Here is a 22,050-nt window from a genome sequence, read left to right on the forward strand (position 1 = left end):
AGAATTTATAAATCAAAGATAAATCCATTATTTTTAACCAAAGAAGCTCATGCACTGAACTTCAATATTCTAACATTATATCCTGAGGAGAAGTTTGGTGACAAGGAAAAGCTTGTTAGGGAAAGCACTCTCCTGAAATGAGGAGGAAAGTGCTAATACTCTCTTGTCTTTTCTGGCTGTTCAGTGGTGTTTGAGCATATAAACAGCCTGAGCAGAGTGATAATGAGCTCTGCCTTGCACAGGGAGTCACTGCCCCACACCAGCTGCAGTAAGAATGCTAAGGAGGGACAGTAACAGGCAGAAGCTTATGACCATTTTCACCAGGCATAATATAAATTATATGAGGAAATATGAGTTTTAATAAGTTTGTGCTTGGTCCTTGTTTCAATCCAGAAACAAGACAGCAGCAAGATAGGTTGGAATGGTTTTTATGTTTCTGTGATGGAGCTGTGGCAAGGACACTGCCAAAGCTCAGGAGTGGGGCCACTGCCATGGTTTGCTGGGATCAATTTAGGAAAGATCCCTGGGGATCTTTACATTCAGACCTCCTGCAGCTCCTGTTTTTAGCAGACCAGGTTGTTACCTGAGAACAAGAGGGAAGTTGAAGAACCCTGAAGTATTTTTTTTTTTTTCTTTCTCTGCAGCCAAGATCAGGAAAGTCCCACCAATAAAGGGAGGGAATATTAGTCACTGTGGCAGTCACTGGCATCCTAACTCAAACACTGTGTAAATGTCAGGCTTCAGCAACAAAGAAAGTCAAAAGTGGCTGCAGAAACTGAATTATCTGTAGGTAATCTCTGCTCTGGGGTCTCTGCCTATATGAGTTATGAAAAGGAACATTAAAATATATGGAGGATTGGACAATTTCTGTGCTCTGTTGTCATAAGTTGGCTATGTGCTTTTTTTAAGGTAGTGACATAAGAATATGTCTTCAGTACTTATAAGCAAAATGCAAGGAATTGTTAATTACAATGTTTTGATCTTGTTCTTGCTGTTTGAATTGAAAGAAAGAGTGGTTTGGGAGTCATGTCTGTCACTCTGCCCTCGAACCAGTGTCTCTTTGTTTTCCCTCTTCTTAATTTTTCCTTTCTCCCTGAGTGTTTTAGACATTTCAGAAGCAGGGTGATGTCACAGTGGGGTAGCTAGAGGTTGTGGTCTTAATTAATTCTCCCCCATGACAACTGAAAGGCCTAAAAATGTGTATTTGCCTTTGAGGTGAGGAGGTTTGAAGGAAAGGACCATCACCAAAAATTTGAATTGCTGCTTGGAGGAGCCTGCCTTTGGTTTGGCTGCTTTGGAAGTCTAGGCAATTGTGGTTAAATTGGATGCATTACCTGGGTGGAATGGATCTAGTCATCCTTCCATTTTTGTGACAAGGACTCATTCATCAGTTGCCTCAAAAGAGCCTGAATTTTGTGCAGTTTCATTGGGCATAAGAAAGGACTGTTCTTATGGTCACTAAACCATCAGGAACAAAACTGTACAAAATGTTGAATATATTTTTCTATCTCCTGTTTCTGGATCATGCACAGTTTTCAGTCATGCATTCTTCAGTATTTCTCCTCAGTGAGCATCTTCTGGTGTAGAGATATATGTATTAAAACTTTGTCCCAGAATTCTTTTTTAAATGCCTCCTCTATGATGAAAGGTCCTTCTGTCAAGGCTGGGCTTTCATAAGCATGAGCTGTATTAGATAAAATCTTTCAGCTGAAGTACTTGCCTTTGGAAGGCCAACCCCTGACATTTTCTGTGTGTAACGAAGTCTGGGGATAGGCTTTGATGAAATTTGGTGTTCACAGGGAAAACACTCCCAAGGGTAACTCAGCCCTTATGGGGCTGTGCTGCTTTAGCTTTAGGTTTGTGCCTCAAAAATGTGAAACTGCTCAAGTTGAAGTCCTTTCACTTAAATGTACATGACTTGTATAGGAATAGGGATGTGAAGAACTCTCCTCCTCCTAAGTGAAAGGCTTGGAGCTCTTGGAGCAGAGTCTCTGCTGCAAAGGCTCCTCAGAGGGCAGAGGGACCTGGGGCACCTGCGCCATGGGAGCAGCTGGGGCAGCCAGGAGAGCTGGCACAGGGCAGGGCAGGGCTCTCTGCCTGTCTGGCTGTGCCTGCTGCACAGGGCAGGTCCTGACTGGAGCCCTCAGGGCTGCCACACTCCTGGTTGTTGGTGTGAGTGTCCCCAGCACTGCCATGCTGGATCTCCCCATTCCCTGTCCACCTGTTGAGTTTCTGGATCCTGACCAGGATCCTCACACCTGCTGTACCAGCACTTGCTACAAAGTTTTTAGAACATGCTAACAGAAACTCTGCTGTGCCTTTTTCTTTTTGTATGGATGAGTTATCAGTATTCCCCACGGCAAAGGCCTCCAGGCCAGGCTGTTTCCCTTGGGCACTGCTGTCCCTTGGGGCCTCACAAACAGCAGCAGGGCAGGAATGGCCCTGGGGAAACAAATCCCCTGTGAACTGAACCTCGGGCACATGCAGAGGGGCTCTGCTGAAGGTGGAGTTACGTGGATGTCTGCCTCAGGGGAGGATTTAGTCTTCAGTACCTAACAGTTCAGAATGTTTTCTGGTATAAATGATCAAGTAAACTGATGGAAGAGAAAGCAAACTGGATTGGGGAGTGGTAACTTTCATGGGGTTTTGTTTCTTTTTTAATCTTGTCCATTGTGTTTCTTCCCATTCCTGTTTGAGGCAGGTGAAACAGCACGAGTTTAACAGCCTCATGTGAAGGGGTTGTAACTTTTGGGGCAGGTCAAACTGCTGAATTTCCCAATCTCAGTTGTTGTTTAGGAGGAACACCTCAGCTCTGAAATCCACTGCAGACACAAGAGCATGTCTCAGTTGGCAACTTGGCATCATTAACCATAAAGTATAACACTGGGCTCACTGTGACAGTTTTAATCAACTTCTCCCTCAAGGTCACCCTGGGCTTCTGAGTTATGGGAGTCCCAAAACCTGTTGTGATTTATTTTGATGAAGATAAGTCAGTCCATGTTTTCTGACAGTTTGGCTGTTCTGTGATCTGTAACTACATTGCTTCTAGTACTGAAAATACACTCAGGACAAATACATGTGGATGGACAGCTCAAATAATAGCAATCCATCTTAGCAAATGGCATTAGTTCTCTTATTGCTTCTTTCAGCTGACTTGTCCTTTCATAAAAGGAGAAGTTTATTACTCCCACAGGAAGTTCAGAAAAAACCACTTTTCTCAGAAAACCAGTTAGCTTTCTGGTATTGCACTTAGATGGTTTGGGAAGTGGCAAAGGGATTTGTAAAGATTTTTGGGCAGCTTGAGTCAGAGTGAGGAGGAGGAGCTGATTGCCTGACCTTGCTCTGGCCACTCAGCCTGAGTGCTACAAAGTTCAAACCCATTTATACCTGCTCATTTCCCTTGTGTTCCCATTTCCTTATGCACATCTGGCAGAGATCAGGAGGATGCCTCACAAGGTCACTGTGGCTGCCTCAGGAATGGCACATGGCTTCTATCAAAGTGATTTCCAAGAGGCTGCTGTTAAAAGAGCTGGGTGGATGCTGTGAGACAACCTATGGAGAGTTATGGGTGAATTATAACTGGGATAAGGATGAAACTGAAGTTTACCCTGCTGCAATTGTGATGCAGCTGAATATCAGGGTTGTGCCTGTTTGGATACCCAGCATGCTTAATGATGGTGGGTGACCTGGGTGGCCTGGGAGTTCTGGAGCTAATCTCTGCAGACAGGACTTGCAGGACTGCCCACAGAGAGGGTGATTGACTGACCTCCCAGCCAGCCTTCAGCAAAGCAGCTCTGCACACAGGAGCTCTGCAGACTGGGATTTTGGACAGCCCTGGGCACTCTCCCAGCAGGTTCCTGCTGTGCACAAACTGCTGCTTGTATGCTGGGGTGTGCTGGGTAACTTCCTGGGCAGAAAATCCAGGAGCTCTTGAGGGTTCCCCCGTTTGGAAATCTGCTCTAGACAGAGGTGTTGACCAAACTTTACAGAGGTAACTTGAAATATTCAGGCAAAGCTGCTCAGTAGGAGTGGTCTTGTAGAACAGTCATTGTTCATGGTCAAGGTAGTTATGAGACGGCTTATACATAATTTAAGGAAATGAGTAGATATGGATTGTGCCTATGCTGGAGTAGTCACATAGGTGTGCTAGTGGGAGGTAATAATTCTCCAGAATGGTTCAGGGAGCCTTATCTCACCTGGCTGAAGGCATCTTTGCAAATCCTTGCAAGGTGGAGGCACCCATCAGTACCTGGACAGCAACTGACCATCCTATTCAATAAGTTTCAATCTCTAAAGAATCATTACCCACTGCAAACTAATCATCCCATTAATTGTTTCAGCAAGCACTCACGTCTGTCTCTGTGCAACAGCATCCATCCAGCACAAGTGGGATGATTCCACTGGGTTGTTGCCAGTGTCATCCCTTTATTGACTCTTTTTCAAAGAGGTGGAAGAAAATCTTGATATGTTGGTGAACAATGTTAGTGACTGTGAAAAGTGTTGAGGGTGAAGTTTCCTAAACCCAAAATCCAGGTTGGCTGGTACATCCTTTTGGCTGGGATTATTTCCAAGCCAACAGCAGTGTGGGCACTTGTCCTGGGCACAGGAAGTTGCAAGAGGCAGAAAGTCTGGCAAAGACACAACTGCTGCTGTGGCTACACCTGAAAAACATCTGAGAAACACACAAGCTCTTCAGAGCAAACTACCTAGGTAACTAAGTTGATTCTCAGTACAAAGTCTGGACTACAGTTTAAAAAAGGAATTGGAATATATGCTCTCTGCACTGCTGTTCCTTACAATAAGGCCTTTATTTTTAAAACTATTTCAGCTAATGATACATGGCTGATTCAGATGGTGCTTCAGGATTTGAATGAAGTCAACAGCTTGTCTGTGCCTGTTTGTCAGTGGATGAGTGCAGGCTATTTGCTGTAAGAAGTTGAGATTGAAAGAATAGAGGTGATGCAGGCAGACTGCCATCTTTCTCCTATTATCTATATTCACTAAAGCTAAAAATATGTGTTGTTGCTTTCAGTTCTAATATTCGGTATATTCAATGCTTCATGAAGCAGCCAGACAAAGTAGTACTTTATTGAAAGTAGAAAAAAGCTCACTTCAGATAAAGTGCAGCTTAAAAAGATTGCCTCTGCCTTAGCATTGACCATCATGTCTCCCACATTTACCAAAATTCTTCACGAGAAGATTAAAACTTAAGCAGAGAGTGACCTTTTATAAACATGTTTCTGCTTATTACTCCCCCTGAGCTCATCATTCCAAGAGCTTTTCTGTTGATTGCTATGGCCACTCTGAAAGGGTCTTCTGAGGTTCTGCTCTCTTGCCTGAACCCTTTAATGAAGGTATTTAATGTTTTTCTGAACTCCTATACACAAATAAAGAAGCAGTAGAATTTGTACTTTTAAGTAACAAGCGTGGGCCAAACAGTCTTACTTTCACAGACAAAATTACTGCCTTTATAGGGAAAGGGAAAGATTTAAAATTATTATGGTTTTTTCCAGGCTGGTTTACAGACTGCAGCGTTGAGAAGTGTTTGCTGCTGGTTCTGGAAAGCGCCTTGGAAAGAGCAACCACTTTGTTGCTGCGTGGCTGGGCCACAGTATTTGAAAAATATCTGTTCAGGCTCTCAGGAGTGGTCTTTGCACTTTTCTGGGTGCTCCTCCCTGCTCTGCTCAGCTGGACAGAGTCACCTTCTCAATGGACAGTGGCTGCTTTGTGGAGCTTGGCTGTCCCAGCCATTGCTGTGGATGTTTGCTGCTTGCATCAGACATTCAGTGTTTATTGTAGATGTTGGGGGTGTCCCTGAGGCAGGAGCCTGTTTTCAGGCTGTTGCCCCCGGGGACAAACAGCTGGTGGCATTTTCTGCTTGTTTGCAGGAGTGAAATCGAGCCCTCTGCTCTCACAGACAGTGATGTATTAGATTGGTATGAGGGTATACAGAAATCTCTTGGCAACCCAAAACCGAGCACTTCTAACACTTCTTTTCCCAAATAGTCTTTCTCTAGGCAGTATTTTATTGTCCAAGTTTTAATAAAGTCTTGTGAAGTAGCAGTAAAGCAGAATGTGAAGGTATTACCTTCACCAGGATATCAAATATGTAAGAAGCAAATTGCAGCCAGCCCAATACTTCAGTCTGACAGTTGAGCTATATTGTAACAATATGTGCATGTGGACCATTCACAGATGGTATTGTAGCTGTAAATTAAACTACATTAAATCTTCAAGCATCCAGTGGGAGATTTTTTCCCATCTCCTCTCTCCTCAATATGCAGAGGAGTTTAGTCCAATTAATTTTTTCCAGCATAAGAATTATGAAGGATCCTACCACTGCTTTTTAAATAGATTTCACTAGGGGTTAGAGCTTCAGGATACAGTGTCCTGAAGAATCCCCCTGGCAATATCTGAAAAGAAACATCAGTGTCATGTTCTTTCTATTTTTAATGCACTTCACTATGGAAACAGTTCCATGCTTCTCTGCTGTCTGTCCATCTCCCTAGTAATTTTGAACTGTTGGATGACATAAATCAAATGTGACAGAGGTAGAGGTCTTAAAAGATAATTAGCTTCCTGCAAGTTTTTGTGCAAGTTACTGTCTGGATAGAGATGAAATTCTAATTTATGCCTTTATAAACTTAGTCTGCAGCCTATGTTGAACCTTTACTGGAGAATTTAATGAATTTACAAAGAAAGGAATTTGCATTCCATACTCTAAATATGGGTAACACTGGAGCTGGAGCAAGTAAAGCTGTTTCTGTGATTTCCAACACTTGCTGAACTGTGTGTTTGTGCTGAAGGAACTTGGACCTGGGCAGAAAAAGCACAGTGACTTTGCTCTTGGTCAGTGCTAAAGGACACTGACTGAGCTTTGGGTTTAAGGGATTGATTGAAGCTGCTGTGGCTAAACCTGTGCTCTGCAGGGCATGATCTCAGTGTGGCCACCCTCCCAGGCCAGGAGTTGTGCGGGTCAGTGTGCCTGGGGGGTTTGGGGCAGTTTGGCCAATTTTGTGTGTTTTGTTGCTGCATTTAGGGGTGTGAGCTGGAGCACCACTGCAGGGCTGTTAGACCATATGCTGTTGATCTTTGCTCATCCCCATCTGTATTCCCTCATGTGCCTCATACTCCCTGCTTTGTTTTGGACCCTGTCTCAGGTAGAATGAACTGCTTTTGGGGCTTTTTACAATTAAGGTCCCTGTCCATCCACCCACCCACAATTCTGACCTTAACCACTGCCCAATGACACAGTGCATTTCCTGCCCAATTTCTCCTCCAGACTGTGGCTACATCCAAGTGTAAACTGTGGGGTGACCTTCTGAGTTTCTAATGCTATCATTTTGATGGGCTTTTAATGATTTATTAGCCTAGCTGCTGTTTTGAATGCTATTAAACCCCTTTTTAAAACACCATGCAGCCCCAGGGTTGCAACAAAGTCTTAAACTGGCTACTTTTACAAGCATCTCCTGGATTTGCATTTTCTGTGAATGCTTTTCCTGCCTTTTGTACACTCCTGAGTAGAAGAAATCGTAATGGAAGCACATAAAAATATCCAGTTCTCATACTCAACTTGTCTTACAGCACAAGAATAAAGGAATGCTCACTGATGAGAAGGAACATGCTCAAGAAGAGTTTGGGAAACAGTTTTCATGACAGGTAAGTGGTGTGGAACATTTTCAGTCCTGGGAAATCATTAAGGCAAAGTGTGGCAGGGCTCAATGTCTTGGAGACCAATAGCAGCAGAAGAATGTAACATTTCTATCTGCAGCAGGCAAATGAAATGTGCAACACAGATCTGGCACAACCCTTGTGAAGGAGGTCATTGAGTAGTTTAGGTTGGTTAATTTAGGTTTTGTGCTTGTAAATGGAAATTGGCAAGAAATAAAAGGTAAAAATTACTTGTTTGACATGGTAAGATGAGAAGGATCATGTTCCCTACATGCCCCAGCTACTTTTTCTCCTCTATTTCTCATTTCCAGCTAGACTGCCATCCCAGCAGTTTGATGGACAAGAACTGGAAGGAATAAGACACTTTTATGGGGTGGGGGAAAATGATAATGTAAAGAAAATGCAATCAACGAACAGGTGATGATTTTGGCACTCCTTTCTCTGACAAACACTTCCCAGACTCCTGCTGCACTGTCTGCCTCAAGGAGAGAAGTATTTGACTGCAGATTTGAGGGAGGTGGGTGGTAAAGGACTCTTTGGCTCTGAAGCCCATGGAGGGTCGTGCTCGTTGCCCTGGGTGTGTTTGTGAGCAGAGCTGAGAGCTGTGCTCAGCCTGTGGGAGGGGAGAGCAGTCCAGCCCAGCAGTGCTTTAGGAAATGGGTTGTTGCTGTGTAGTCCCATCCCACACATTATAGGAGCTCCCATATTAGGAAAGAGTTTGAGTTTCACCCCTGAACTTTTAAGGAAAAAGAACCAGAAACTTCTATGCTCTCCCCATCATAATTAGCCTAGTGCCAGGACAAAAGCACCTGTTGGACCCTTGAACTGTTCCTCAAGAAACTGAGCTATTTCCTATTGGGCAGCAAGCCAAAAAATCCCTCCTGGATTGTTGAATACTTAAGAGAGAGCACGGAGCTTTCAGGCTGTCTTACCAGGTGTAGGGACTTCCCTGCACTGTGCACGGTTTTTTCTCTTTTGTTTTGTATAGTTTGTTATTTTCTTCTTTAATTAAAACTTCTTTGCTTTTTAAAAACACCTCTGATCAGCCACCTCACTAATTTTTCATAAGCCATTTCTGAGAGGCTGCTGGCAGCCCTCAGAGTTTGATTCACCTTCCTGGGGCTAAAAACACACTGGCCTCAGGCAGAATTGTATCAGTGGGTACCTCTCACATGGATAATATTTGGCTTTGTGCCACAGGGGCAGCATTTTGCCAGCGTAGTGTAAGAAGTATCTGTGAAGTTCAGAGCTCCCCTTTGCTGTGTTCATGCCTGCTCTTCCACAGGGCAGGCTGAATCAAACTGCAGTGCGTGCCTGGGTGGGCTGCTGGCAAATTTTATTTGCTTTTTGTTCACTCTGAAAAGAGCTCTCAGTGGGTTTTGTGGGGAGAGGGTAGGGAGGAAGAGACATGGTTCTCTGCTGGTCTTCTCCAGCCCTATTCAAAATGTTAAATTGCTCTGTGGTGTGAGCAGAACTGGATCCAATGTCAGAAAACATAGCAGAGATGGCTTAGAATGTGAGAATTAATTATCCTTTAATTCATAAGACTGGCTTTGGTAACCTTTTGGTCTTTGTGTTCTCAGTTCCTCTGCAAAATTGTGTCTTGCTATGGAAAAATGGAACAGCAGTGCATATATGAACATAATGTAGCAATCAAGCAAAGGAAGTTATCTGTCTTTGATTGAAGATGGAGCTTCTAAACAAACAAGTAGAAAACTCAGTCAGCAATCTCCAAATACAAAATATTTGGAAAGATGAGAAGAAAGGTCTTGGGCTCCTGTTGGAATATGGAATATGCTCGAGGCACCAGTCCCTACAGTGTTCACCTGAGGGTTCCTAAAGGCACCTGACTCACAGAGGGGCCCCACATCCATCCACCTCCCCAAGGTCTGCCTTCAGAAATTACCATGAAGAAACATTAATGATTCCTTCAGGTAAAGAGGGCTTTTTGTGAGGTTTCTGTTTGTTTGCTTTTCTGGGTTGGATTTGGGTGTTGGTTTTTTCCTGGGATTTGGTTATTTGGGGTTTTTTGGTTGGTTGGTTGGGTTTGGTTTGGGGGGCTTTTGTTTGTTTGCTTTTTAATCTTCCTGCCTTCTAAAATAAACTGTCTGGAACTTCAGGCAGCATTGTTTGGCATTTCTGGTGGATCTTTTTAGTTGCCACTAGAGGCTGTTTATGGACCTGTGTCACCTGTCCCTGGTGAGTTTATCTCAGTCATGTTTGCAACATTTGAAGTCAAGCTTAAGGGTGAGCATAGAACTTCACAGGTTCTCTGTTTCAAGTTACAATATTTTAGGAGTAAACATGATGCAAATCCTTTGAAAATTGGGTAAATTAATTTATTTTAAAGTTCCAGAGAGGACCCAGGCATTGATCCTGCACTGTAATTCACCCCTGAAGAGCTCGTGGCAGCATTAGGACCTGTGCTTTTATAAAACTTGTTATTGAGAAGGTGTCTTCAAAAAATCTCAACATAGATTGGATAGCTCTTTAAAATAATTGGTTGAATATTAATTTCTGTGGCTCACTGCAATTATGTTAATTATGGGGAACTCATTAGGCACTAATGTAAATATTAGAACCCCTTCTGTAACATTCACTGTAATTTAATGCTAATTCACAGAACCATTATTAAACTGTTAATAGCCAGGGATGGAATCCATTCAAGTACATAACACCTCAGACAATCAGCAAAGCCTTGCAGCTGGGGAGGAACGTGTGTTACAGTCCACACACACTCTGAACACAGAGTCATGAGCTGTTGGCAGCCTTCCCATCACAAATTAGAGGAGACTCAGAGCAAACTGTCATGGGGTTCTTGGTGTGTTGGCTGACCTGGCCTCGCCAGTCCTCATGACCACCATGGATGCTGCTTCTGTGGCTAAATTACTGCATAACTCTGTATCTCATGTCATCTGTTTGGAGACCCAGATGATTACATCTCTGACATAATTTTAAAATCTAGAAATCTAGCAAAGGCAGTTTCCCAATCATGTGTTTGTTTTGTATCCATGCACTTTAGATTTCCTTGGCACGGGGGTTGCAAATAGTTCTGTTCACATACACAGCTTGCAGTTGTCTGATTCACCCTTCAGTCATTTGATAATGCTGGTGCAAGAGGGGATGACCTAGATGTTTTCCATGAAATATTCACATCTGTTATTTTGTTAGTCAAGGGGGCAAAAAGGTAGAAATTTAGTCAGTCTAAAATAACTGGGTGAGGAACAATAAATTCCAGGCTTTGGAAAATGCTGTATTTTAATATAGAGTTTTATATTCCGTAGTGACAAGAACACAACCTGAAATAAGTGCTGACATGAGATCTGGCTAGAATTTAGGTGCTTAAATTACTGGTATGAAGAAGTGTATGTAGCTGCTGTCAAACCTCTGGAAGGGATTTAAATGTAAGAATCTTGGGCACCTGGAATTGTGCTGGGCCCTTGGCTGGCCTGGGGGGCTGCACCCAAACCCATCTATGATGGGGACCCTGTAGAGCTCAGGGGGGAAGAGCTGTGCTGCTGGAGGGAGGCCACTCACAGCCTTCCTGTGGCTCCTGCTTCTACAGTTTGCTGCTGCATATGTCTTTGGTTTTGATATTTGTCTGAGGGAAGCAGAGGGACCTGAATCCACCTGCCTCACCTGCCTGAGAGTGTGGATTCAAACCCATGTTGTCCTGCACAGTGCTGAAGCCACCAGGCATTCTGGGCAGGAGACATGCCCATATCCCCTTGCTGAAGGGTTTGGGAATGGTGGTCTTAAATGTATGAAAATAAAGAAAAAGCCTGGAATGTTAGGAATGTGGGCTCTGGGAATCAATTCCGGGTAATATATATATTCTCTGAAATAATTTTGTTAAAATTCTTGTCATCTTCGTTCTCCAGAATTCCTCCTCCTCCCATCCAGGAGGAGAAGAATGCTGCACACCAGGAGTGGAACCTCCCTGCACCTGTTTATAAATGAGCAAGGAAAGCACCACCTCTCCCATCTTCCCAAGGGCTCCCAGTGCAGAGAGGCTCAAATAAACTGAACATTTTCTTGTTCTGTGAGCTGAGGACAGTGAATATCAGATATGCTGATGCCAGCCAGCCCTTTGCTGGTGTGCAGGGAGCTGGGCTGGGAGCAGCCTACACATGGTCTCTGTTTTGGGAATGTGGGTCTGTCTCTCAGGGTGGTGATGGTTTCTTTTCTGTGGTCACACGCCTGAAAGCTGAGGCACAGTCTGACCCCTCAGAGACTTGAACTGAAGTTTTTCTGCTTTAATGGGCTACATTGCCCCCAGCTCTAACTTTTCTCCCTTCTAGAAACAATGTCACAGTAGGAGTCTTGCTGGTTTAATAAACATAGAATTAAAATAATGGAATTTTAAGACCATTTAAAAATCTTATTTTAAAAATTTTCATTAATTTATCAGTTTGAAATGACTTTCTGTACCATCTTTAACAGCACCATCTGGTGGCTCTCAGGTAATGTTGACATTAGCCATGGCTAGAGCTGTTTCTTACATTATTACAGTGTGAAATATTTGGTTTGTTATGAATGCCAGAGGAGGTGTGTGGATTCTGTATGGGTAAAAATGGAAAAAATAAGTAGATTTGACAAAAGCATGTTGCTGAAATGTGTAGGGTAAAGTAGGGCAGAACTCCAGGGCTGTATGTGCATAAATATTTGAGTACTAGAAGAGCGATATTTTCCCATTCCTGTAATATGTTTAAAGATGCCTACTTACCATACAAAATCTATTATTAAAGATTATTTTATATTTGCTTCTAATCTTCTTACATATATGTGGAGTCAGGAGAGATCAGCAAAGTCACTGATTGGAAGTTGGAAGAGCAGGCTGCTGAGCAGCGTGGGGAATTTATAATATATTGGAGGCTCAGGAATATGAACTTTCATTTTGATTTATTCAGTCTCAGCAAACACAGAGGGTAGATATCACAGCAGTGAACAAGGAGGTAAAAAGACGATCCATGTTCAGCCAGGGAAGCCTCAAAAGACAACCAAAGGCAGAATATCTTTCTGCTGCGAGCCTTTGTGTAGTGCACAGGACCAAAGAATTGTTTCTGGAGCTGATGGCCATAGAGATGCCATTAGATTTTCTGCACAGGAATTCCAGAGTGGGCAAAGCATCCTTCTGGTCCTTCTCCTCCCAGCTGGAACTCAGCTCATCAGTTTTCATTGTGCTGCTTTTCATTTGTGATTTATGATTGGCAGGAAGTGTGAGGTCACACAGATTTTTGTCTTTGTTCTCACTCTAATAGCTGATGAGGCTGCATGGGGCTCCTGCTCATATTTTGGTCTCTCAAAGATCCAATTCCCCCCTCAGTGCTGGGTGATCCCTCTGGCTGGGTTTGCTGTGGGCAATTATGGCTGTGTACAACAAGCCTTGGCATCAGCAGCTTAGCACTGGCTTCAGTACCCAGAAGCAGAATTTGTGTTTGGCTGTTTGTAAGGCAGGTAATGTTGACATTAGCCATGGCTAGAGCTGTTTCTTACATTATTTCATTATTATTTGTAAGGCAATTCACTCACAGTTCCCAGGACAAAACCCTTTCCAGAGCAGAGATTCCTCTGCCTTCCCTTTGTTTTTGTCCTCTGCTTGCTAACATGAAATAAAGATGACCTGGAAAATATGAACTCAAGTGTTACAATTGCTAGTTATTATTTCAGAGGAATATAGATTATTAAAAAAAAAAAAAAAAAAAAAAGTCTGATTGGAATTTATGTTGAGAAAGACCAAATTAAAGGATGGTAGGAAGCAGTTTGGCACAGGAGGTGGGAAGCTGCTATCCCAAAAAAAAAAAAACCCTGTGTGCTCTGGAGCTAACTGGGGCTAATAGGCATGACTGGCCACACCACAGTTATGTCCTCTGTGCCTGTTCCTGTGCCTGTTACCTGAGCTGGGCTCTCCTCACAACAGCAGGTGTTTTAAAGCCTTCTGCAGATATTAAAGCTTTGTAGTATCCTTTTTTCCTTTTTTTGGTCTCTTCCTTATTTTGTGTGGCCCAGTGTTGGGGTGAACACAACGAGCTGTGCCCTCAGCAGGTTCAGGTAACCTCAGCTCTGATGATTGCAGTGGTGTCATAAATTCACTGGGATACAGTAAATGACCTGGGAGACATCTTTGGCTGGCAGAACTTGGGGGCACAGCAAATGTAGTCTCTGTTTTTTCCTCTGAAACAGAATCTATTTTGTGTATTTCCACTGAGCTTTCTGCTTCATCTCTGGAATGGAAGTGAAACAGCAAGCGATGAAAATAGCGATGAAAATGATGATGAGGATTTATGTGTATAATAATCACCTGCAGATATTAAAGCTTTGCAGAACCCTTTTTCAGAGATATTCGTGTGAGTCAGCGAGATCTGATGACTTGCTCAAGGTCACAGAGCAAGTTTGTGGCAGAGACAGAAATAGAGATTGCATCTTGAGACTCAGGTTAGTCCCCTATTCCTGGGCTTCCTCTTGCAAACTCTGCTATGCTGCATGAGGTAGCATTGCCTCAGGCTGTGGAGGAAGGGGGAGCACACCCAAAAACCAGCTTAGCTGCACATGCTGGGTATAAAACCCTACTTTTGCATCTTCAAAATTGCCTTGTGTTAAATTAACATGACACAAAAAATCTACAAAAACAGTGGTTAAAAGGTTATCTGGTTTTTTTATGTGTTGGTGATGAAAGTGTTGATTGCTCACCCCAGGCACCTCCAATATAAACACCCTCCCTGATGGGTGATTATGGGTCAGAAGCTTGAGCAGGGCTGAGGCTGCCATGGTCACAGGAGTCATGATACACTCTGCCCTGTAGGGTTTATGGGGCCACTGTCTGTGGTATCAACATTTGGAACTGCCCTATTGCAATCTGAAAACTCTTCTCACTTTTGGCCCCATTGTAATGCCCTAAGTTCTACTTTTCTAACCAAAAATGGTACCTCAGTGCTGAGCAGTACATAAACCTGGCTCAGAGCATCAGTCCAAAGGCAGAAATATTTTAATTAGTTCCAGGATCTGTGGAGGAGAAACAGAAGCCAAATAATATGTTGCAGCCATGCTCCACTTCAGAAGTTGTGTGGAGACGGGGAAATAGCTCATAGCAGCCTGTTAGAAAGGAGGCTGGAAGTTACAGATTGCATGGATGTGATACTGGAGGCAGACAACAAATGTTTCCCACCTAGTGAGAAATACTTCAGAAAGGAAGAGTCATCACTTAATAGCAGCATGATGGTTGCTGTTGAAAGCAAGACAGAGTCCTCTAAAAGCCTAAAGCTTTATCTAAATAAGCAAAATACACAGGATTAAAAAAAAAATGACAGCTTAAATGTAGAAATGCAACAAGGCAGACTGAAAAAAAAAGAGTTAGAGGAGCATTTGGAAAAGACATCAAAACTAGTGAAAAATAAATCTTCAAAAACATCAGAATCAGGGAGCCTGCCAGAAAAATCTCTAGGGCTGGTAGGTGCTCAGAAATGACAAACGAATTCTTTGCATCTGTTGCTCATTGTGAAGAAATGGCAGTTCCCAGTGCTGGTGCACTTCTTAAAGAGGAATTCATCAGGAAGTCTCTTTCAAATTGACGAATTGGTAGAGGAATTTATGAATCAAATAGAAGTTGCCAAGTAATTTATTAACCCAAGCTTTCTGTAGGAATTCAAGAATAAGATAGCAAGCCTAACTGTGGTGTTCCATAGAAGTATTCTAGTACTTTGAGGACTGAAAGATAGAAAATGGGATATGGCTTTTTAGAAATGTCAGAAGGGAAACCACAGGCTGCTGGGCTTGGCATATGCACAAGAAGAAATTGCTGTACAATGGTGTATTGAGAATGGAATTACAGGCTGCAGAGACAAGAGTCAGCCTGGTTTTTGCAATGAGTAGTCAGTCTGTGCAAAATGTCAGAGATTTTCTAACGAAACAGCAAATGCATCTGTTCTGGGACCCATGGTAGTCAGCAGATGCATAAATTATTTGGGAGGAATTGAATACTTGTTGTTCATTGCTGTCCTGAATAGCTTTGAATTATTGATGGTGATGGAAAACTTTTATAAGAACCCAGTGAACCTGATGAGTGGGCAGTGAAATACAGACTGACCGTGTAGATAAGCAGAGTGATACATCACTTTGTATATGGGGAGTTGGGAATCAGAGGGAAAGAACTGGATGTGCCCTGAGCTGTTTCTTGGATAAGAAATTGAGTTGTGAGAGAAATACCATCTCAGTGCTCAGGACTGATCCAGTGGGTATCTCAAATATTAGAGTTGTTAGGGCAGCTTGAGGAGGCATTAATTGCTTTATGTGCTAATATCAATGCATAGAACTTCTGCCTCCTGAATACTGTATGCAGCTGTGGTTCCTTTGCTTCCAATCCAGCCCCAAATACACTAAAACTGGACGAAGCAGTGAGAGGATAGCAAGGCTCTTTGAAATCTTGGAATGGGCTCTGAAAAAGAAATGAGCAGTGAGGCGAAGGCCCTTCAGCATGCAAAAGAGACTCTTGAGGAAAGTGGTAATAAAGGTTCTGAAGTCGTGTGGCAGGGAGAGAGTTGGTAAAATTTGATGTCTCTAATTCAGAACCAGACTTGGGGGACATGAAATTCAGCTATCAGGTTCAGGATGAGTGTTGCTATTTGTGTGACCCATTCTTCTGTTCCCTCCTAGCTCCTGGTTTGGCCAGTGCCAGAGACAGCACAGTGGGCTGTGTGGGCCCTTCTGTCTCCTCTGTGGCTGTCTCATGTTTGGCTTGAGGTAATTTGGGAAACCACTGCTGTAACTGTGGTTACAGAACTGGCCTCCCATCAGGATCTCTGCTCATCCTCTCCAGGGCTAATTCAGAGTCAGACACCAGGTAGCTGAGCTGACAGCTGCTTATCCTGACCAAGCAGCTCGTTTTTAAGACTCCTGCAGTTGGTTTGTTTTGTCATTAGTTCAGGGCCACTCCCTGAGTGTGGGACAGTGGGGAAGGTCTGAACAGCATCTCCACAGCCATGTGTGAGGAGCTGGACCCAGCCCCCAAGGCAGGGATCCAGCCTGGCTCTCACTGGGGAGCTGCAACACAGAGACAGGAAACTTTAGCCCCAGGCAATGAACGGCATGTTTGGGTTTGCAGTGGTTGTGTTTTAGTTTCAGCAGCATTGTGAAAATCAAAACGTTGTGAGTAATTCTAAAAGACTACAGAAACCAAAGGATAAAAGTGAGAGTGTCCCATATGCTTTTACAATATTAAAACAACTCAACTAAAGCTGGGTCGCGGCCAGCCTCTTGATAAAGGCTGTGCTTTTGCATTCCAAGCAACAAAAGACTAAATCACAAAGAACATACTGACCCTTTATATGCAGCTCTAGAGGGGAAGAGAAATCTCAGAAAGTATTGAAATTTTCCTTTGAAGAGTCTTTTCATGTTACTTTCAGACATGGAAGGTAAGACCATGGTATGGATAGAAACTAAAGAGGTTAAGGGAGTAGTTGAGAGTGCATGTCCACATATGGAAGTTGGTAGGAATGGTGTGTTAATCTGAAGGCAGTGGTGTTGGGAATCTCACTCTTAGAAAGAGTGATTTAGGGGAGAATGTTTTGTGGAATCAGTAAGTTTTATTTATACTGAAAAGCTTCACAAGTTTTCCACTTCTGAGTGCCTGGCTCTCACAGTTTACTTATTGCAGATAGGAGTAAGTTTGTTTTTAGGACACATGGCTGTAGTATTGGACTTCCATCTTGATATCCTCCAATACCTTACTGGTCTTCCCTCTACTTAAAGATTCTCAGGTAAGGTGGATTATATGGTCTCTGATTAGGACACAGGACTGATCTCATTACACCTTACAAAGTTACACTGAGGAATGTAATGTCATGTGGAATTTAAGATTTCCACAAGTGCAGTTGCAGCACCAAGTAGTTGTGTGTGCTGCCATATCAGTAGGAACCCATTTGAATTGTTCACCACCAGGAGATGGACACTTGACCACTCGGGTCAAACCATGGCCACTCATCCTGCACCATTGACATAAACCCTTCCAGCTTTATCAGGTATCCAAATAAATTTGAAATATTTAGTGTTAGTTCTCGTGGCCTCCAGGCATCCACATTCAAATGCAGCAAAGTGGCTTCCCAGGACAGAAAGTGAAACATCTCAGCCCCAGGGAGCAGAGATGCTCAGTGATGCAGTGAGTGCACTCTCTCCCCCACATGCACAGCAGGAGGGATGAGAGAATGTAAATGAGAGATGCCCCAGTAGCCACTACAATATCTTGCAGGTCCTCCAGAACATGACAGTAGGTTCTCTCAATCAGGAAAACCAACCTTGCTGTTGATTTGTAGTCTTTCAACACAAACTGAAGGTTTAAAGCCAAATGTCCAATCCCTCATACTCATTTCACACAGGTAAAAAAACCTCTTATTCTTTACCTGGGTTGGGATTGCTGAATTCAGAAGATTACTGTGCTGCTCTGTGCCTGATCTCTAGAACTGCTGGGGTACCTACACAGGTAGTACCTGCTAGCAATAAGTGGAAATGAAAATAAGAAACACTAGAAATGTTATTAGACCCAGAAAGATCAGATACAGTAACATGTGAACTGAATGCCAAGACACTGGTATAGAGCATACATGGCATGAATCATCCCAATTAAATGGAGGAAATTACTTAGCCATGTGAAAAAAATATGCCCTGACATTAAAACCTACTAGTTTGTTTTAATTTTTTCTGGCATTTTATTATTTCTGAAGGCTTTAAGAACTCCAGCCTCGTAACTCCCATGATGAGTGTTCTAATTATGAACATTAAAAATGCTTTCTGATTGTTTTGAGTTAGGTAATAACTTGATAAATAAATCAAGCAGCTCCCAATCCAAATGTAGTGTCTGGCTTTGGAAATACAGTGTGCTCCCTTCTTTCCTGTGTGAAAAAGGTCTGAACAGCCAGAACAAATGTTCTTGTCACTAAATTACATATTACAGCTGTCGAGAACAAAACATTTTGTTCCAGCACTCAAGAAATAGATTTTTAAGAATTCTTCCCATTTATCAGCTCAGCCATTGATTATGTGTGTAAGGTCATTGAATCAGAGCAGTAATGAATGGAATTCTTGATTGCTCAAACACCAGACTAAATGTACCCATAGTTTTACACCCAAGAACTTGGTAATGCCTAAGAATGCCTCAGAGCATTCCAGGAGCTAATGCTATGTGTAAGCACTTATGTACTCCCTCTCTGAACACCCAGGAACATGTTTGCTGAGTAGGAGGGAAGATAAATTTACTTCCATGAGCTCCCTACTCGTCAGGTTTTCAGTCTGTCAAGGAAGCAGTTTAATTCCCAATGGCATTGATAGGCTGTGGAGTGGCAGATCAGGGTTAGGGTCAGACTGAGCTTCCCAGCATTTAACTGCTAGCCTTTCTTCCCTTGGTGCCAGAGGTAGGAGTAGGAAGATGGCCAAACCTGTTCCAAAATAAATATGAACTGCCATCACAACCTGTCGTGTTCCTTGTCTTGAGAAGAAACCTGAGATTAGCCTGGCAATTTGACCCAATATTTATTTTTAATATTGCTCCTGATACCTGGATTTGAGCAGTTTTATTCTCCATGTATGCTGGCAGCTTCAGTCTTCACCAGTGTAGAGGGAGGGACTGGCTTCAACCTTGTCTTCAACCTTTTCAGTTTTGTACCCTTGTTTTCACAAATCTCTGCTAATTATAGTTGTTTTTTGAGCAGAAGGTTAAGGAATATCTGCAGGGTGCTTGTGCCTCTGCTGTGCTTGCACACTGTTCCTGTGTTCAAGATTTGTGTGAAATCATCAATTTAGATGCCATTCTTCAATGGAAATAGCTCAGATGTGCAAGTGAGTGTTACAGATCCCTTTGAATTGATGTGCAGTAGGGAAGAGCTATAATAAGAGAGGAAAAATTGTGTTCTTGTGCTTGCATAAATATCTGAAAACCATTTTCCTTAAAGATGTGTCATGGGGTTGACAGCTACTGGTTCTGATGCCTTTTATGATGCTTCCTTCACAGCTCAAATTGTTGTTTATTATTATTTTTTTTTTTTTTTTTTTTTTTTTTTTTTTTTTTTTTCTGGGTGTTTCATGGAAGGCTGCATTGGGAAGGTTTTTCCAGGATGAACACTTATAGGTTGTTTTGGGGTTTTTTCCTCTGCCTTTCAGTTTTGATAAAACTCACCAAGTTATCTTTGATTCCTCTGGTGCTATTCTAAAAAGCATGGAAAAACTAGAAGGTAGACTCGAGAGGGAGAGGAGGCATAGTCTTTGCGTAAGTTTCTTTAAACAGAAACCCAAAGCCAAGAAAACAGCTGTAAAGATCTGATCCACAGTCTGAAGCTGGCTGTTGTTCCCTTTCAAACACTCCTCCACAGCCTGTTACTTCTTCTGAACTGCAGGATTTGCATTGAGAAGGCAAAAATCACTTTTACAGCAGAACTGTAGAAGAACCCACCAGCACAAAGACAGACCAGATTGCAGCTAGAGTAAGAGGTAAAAATAGAAATATTTCAGCTGGACAGGAGCTGGTGAAGGAAAGAGGAAGCACTTAGGCATCAGGTGTAAATTGGTAACTTGGGAATCTATTAAATAAATTTCTTTCTTTCTGAGGAATTTCAGTGAGCTCTGTATTTCCCTTTGCCTTCTCTTGGATGTATTCAGTAAATACCTTCCTGTGAGCTGCTGGCAAGCTCTGCATTCTGTACTGTAGTGGGGAACCCAAAAGTTGTTCTATGATGATTTTTTTTCTGTCTCTGTTGGAAAAGCACACAAATATTCTCTGCACAGATTATTTTCACTTGGAAATTCACTCTTAAAAAATGTTTCTGGAGCAAACTATTAGGTGACTATTAATTAGGTTATTAAAATCACAAGAAAAGAGAAAACTATGTTGACCAAATGGGCAAAATGAGTTTGTTAGGAAATGAAGTCTGGACAGAGCATCTCTGTCCAGATGGTATCTCAGCTCAAAAATTCAGCTTGAATAACAGAATATTTTTGTTTTCTTAGTATACACAATGAGTACTATACTTTTGGGGACATAAAATATGCTTCAAAACTAGAGTTACTGTGGAGTTAGTACAGATTGCAAATTAAAGACTAGATCTTGTTCCTGGTAGGCATCTATTTACATTTACTATATATTTTATTACATTAACTATATACTTTATTACTCTCTTTCTTTCTCTGCTCAGTCTGAGCTCAGAGTTGCCATGTAGAATGGCCATTATGGGGTTAGATGAAGCATTTACTCCACTCTGGAATTATATCAAATGCCTTTATGGAATGCATTTCTTTGCAATAAAATTATCACAATAGGGGCTAAAGAATCCTGTATTCCAATTTCTTATTGTCAAATTTACATTTAAAATTTACATTTTGAGCTCTCTGGATTGATGTACACATATACATATATATAAATGTATACATGCACCTGTTTCCAGTGCAGTTGCAGTTTTATTCTGTGCTTTTCAAACAGTGTCTCTTGGCCAAAAATAAAAGAAGAAAAGAACACCAGGAATTGGCCAGTGCCAAATATCTCACTGCAAGCCCTCTCCCCATGTGGTCTCTTAAAGGTCAGGGGCTGCACTACAGAAATATAGATTTTTAATGCACACAGGCCAAATATCAGTATATACTTACTTTATTTGCTAATTGTAGAAATGGGGAAAGATTTAAAATAGTTTTAATTTTTTAGATTTAAAACAGTTTTAGGTTTCTAAACTCTTTGAGGTTTGAAACTCATTCAAAAACATGCTTGTAGAAGTTTGTGACACCCTGAGTCAGTTTGAGGCTTCCTTCATGGCTGTCAGGAACTACATCATGGGTTCCAACAAGGATGGGGGTCCCAAATAGCCACATGCTGAGTACAAACTTATCTGTCTTTTAAGCCACAACGCCATTTACTTTTGTTTCATTCACCTCATGTACTTACAAGACTCCTTTAACCTACTTAGAGGGGAAACTATCCTATGTGTATAAAACAGAACAGGAATGGGGTTTTTTTTTGTTAGTATTGCTTTTTAATATACTAAGAATTTCACTTTTTTTGTCCTCACAGTTTCTTCCAAAGTCAATTATTTTAAATTAGCTCATGAAATGTTTTGAAGCATAAATTATTTCTTTTTTGCTTTGAACTAAAGGAAGAGTAATTAAGTAGTGCTGAACTGAACAAACAGCCATTACTTTTAGGTACCACAGACTTATTTCCCTATAATATTTTATAGGTCAGCCAAGCTGTAAATTACCCAGGAAAGCCCTCAGGTAGACCTTTTTCTAATTATCTGACATGGCTCCCTGCTTTTAAACCAAGAACTAACAGCTGAAGACCTGTGCTGTAGTGACGGAGGAAAAATTCAATGAGATTCAACCAGTTCAATAGGAAAATAATAGTTTGTTTCA

This window comes from Zosterops lateralis (assembly GCF_965231275.1).
Source record: "Zosterops lateralis genome assembly, chromosome: 10".
NCBI lineage: Eukaryota > Metazoa > Chordata > Aves > Passeriformes > Zosteropidae > Zosterops > Zosterops lateralis.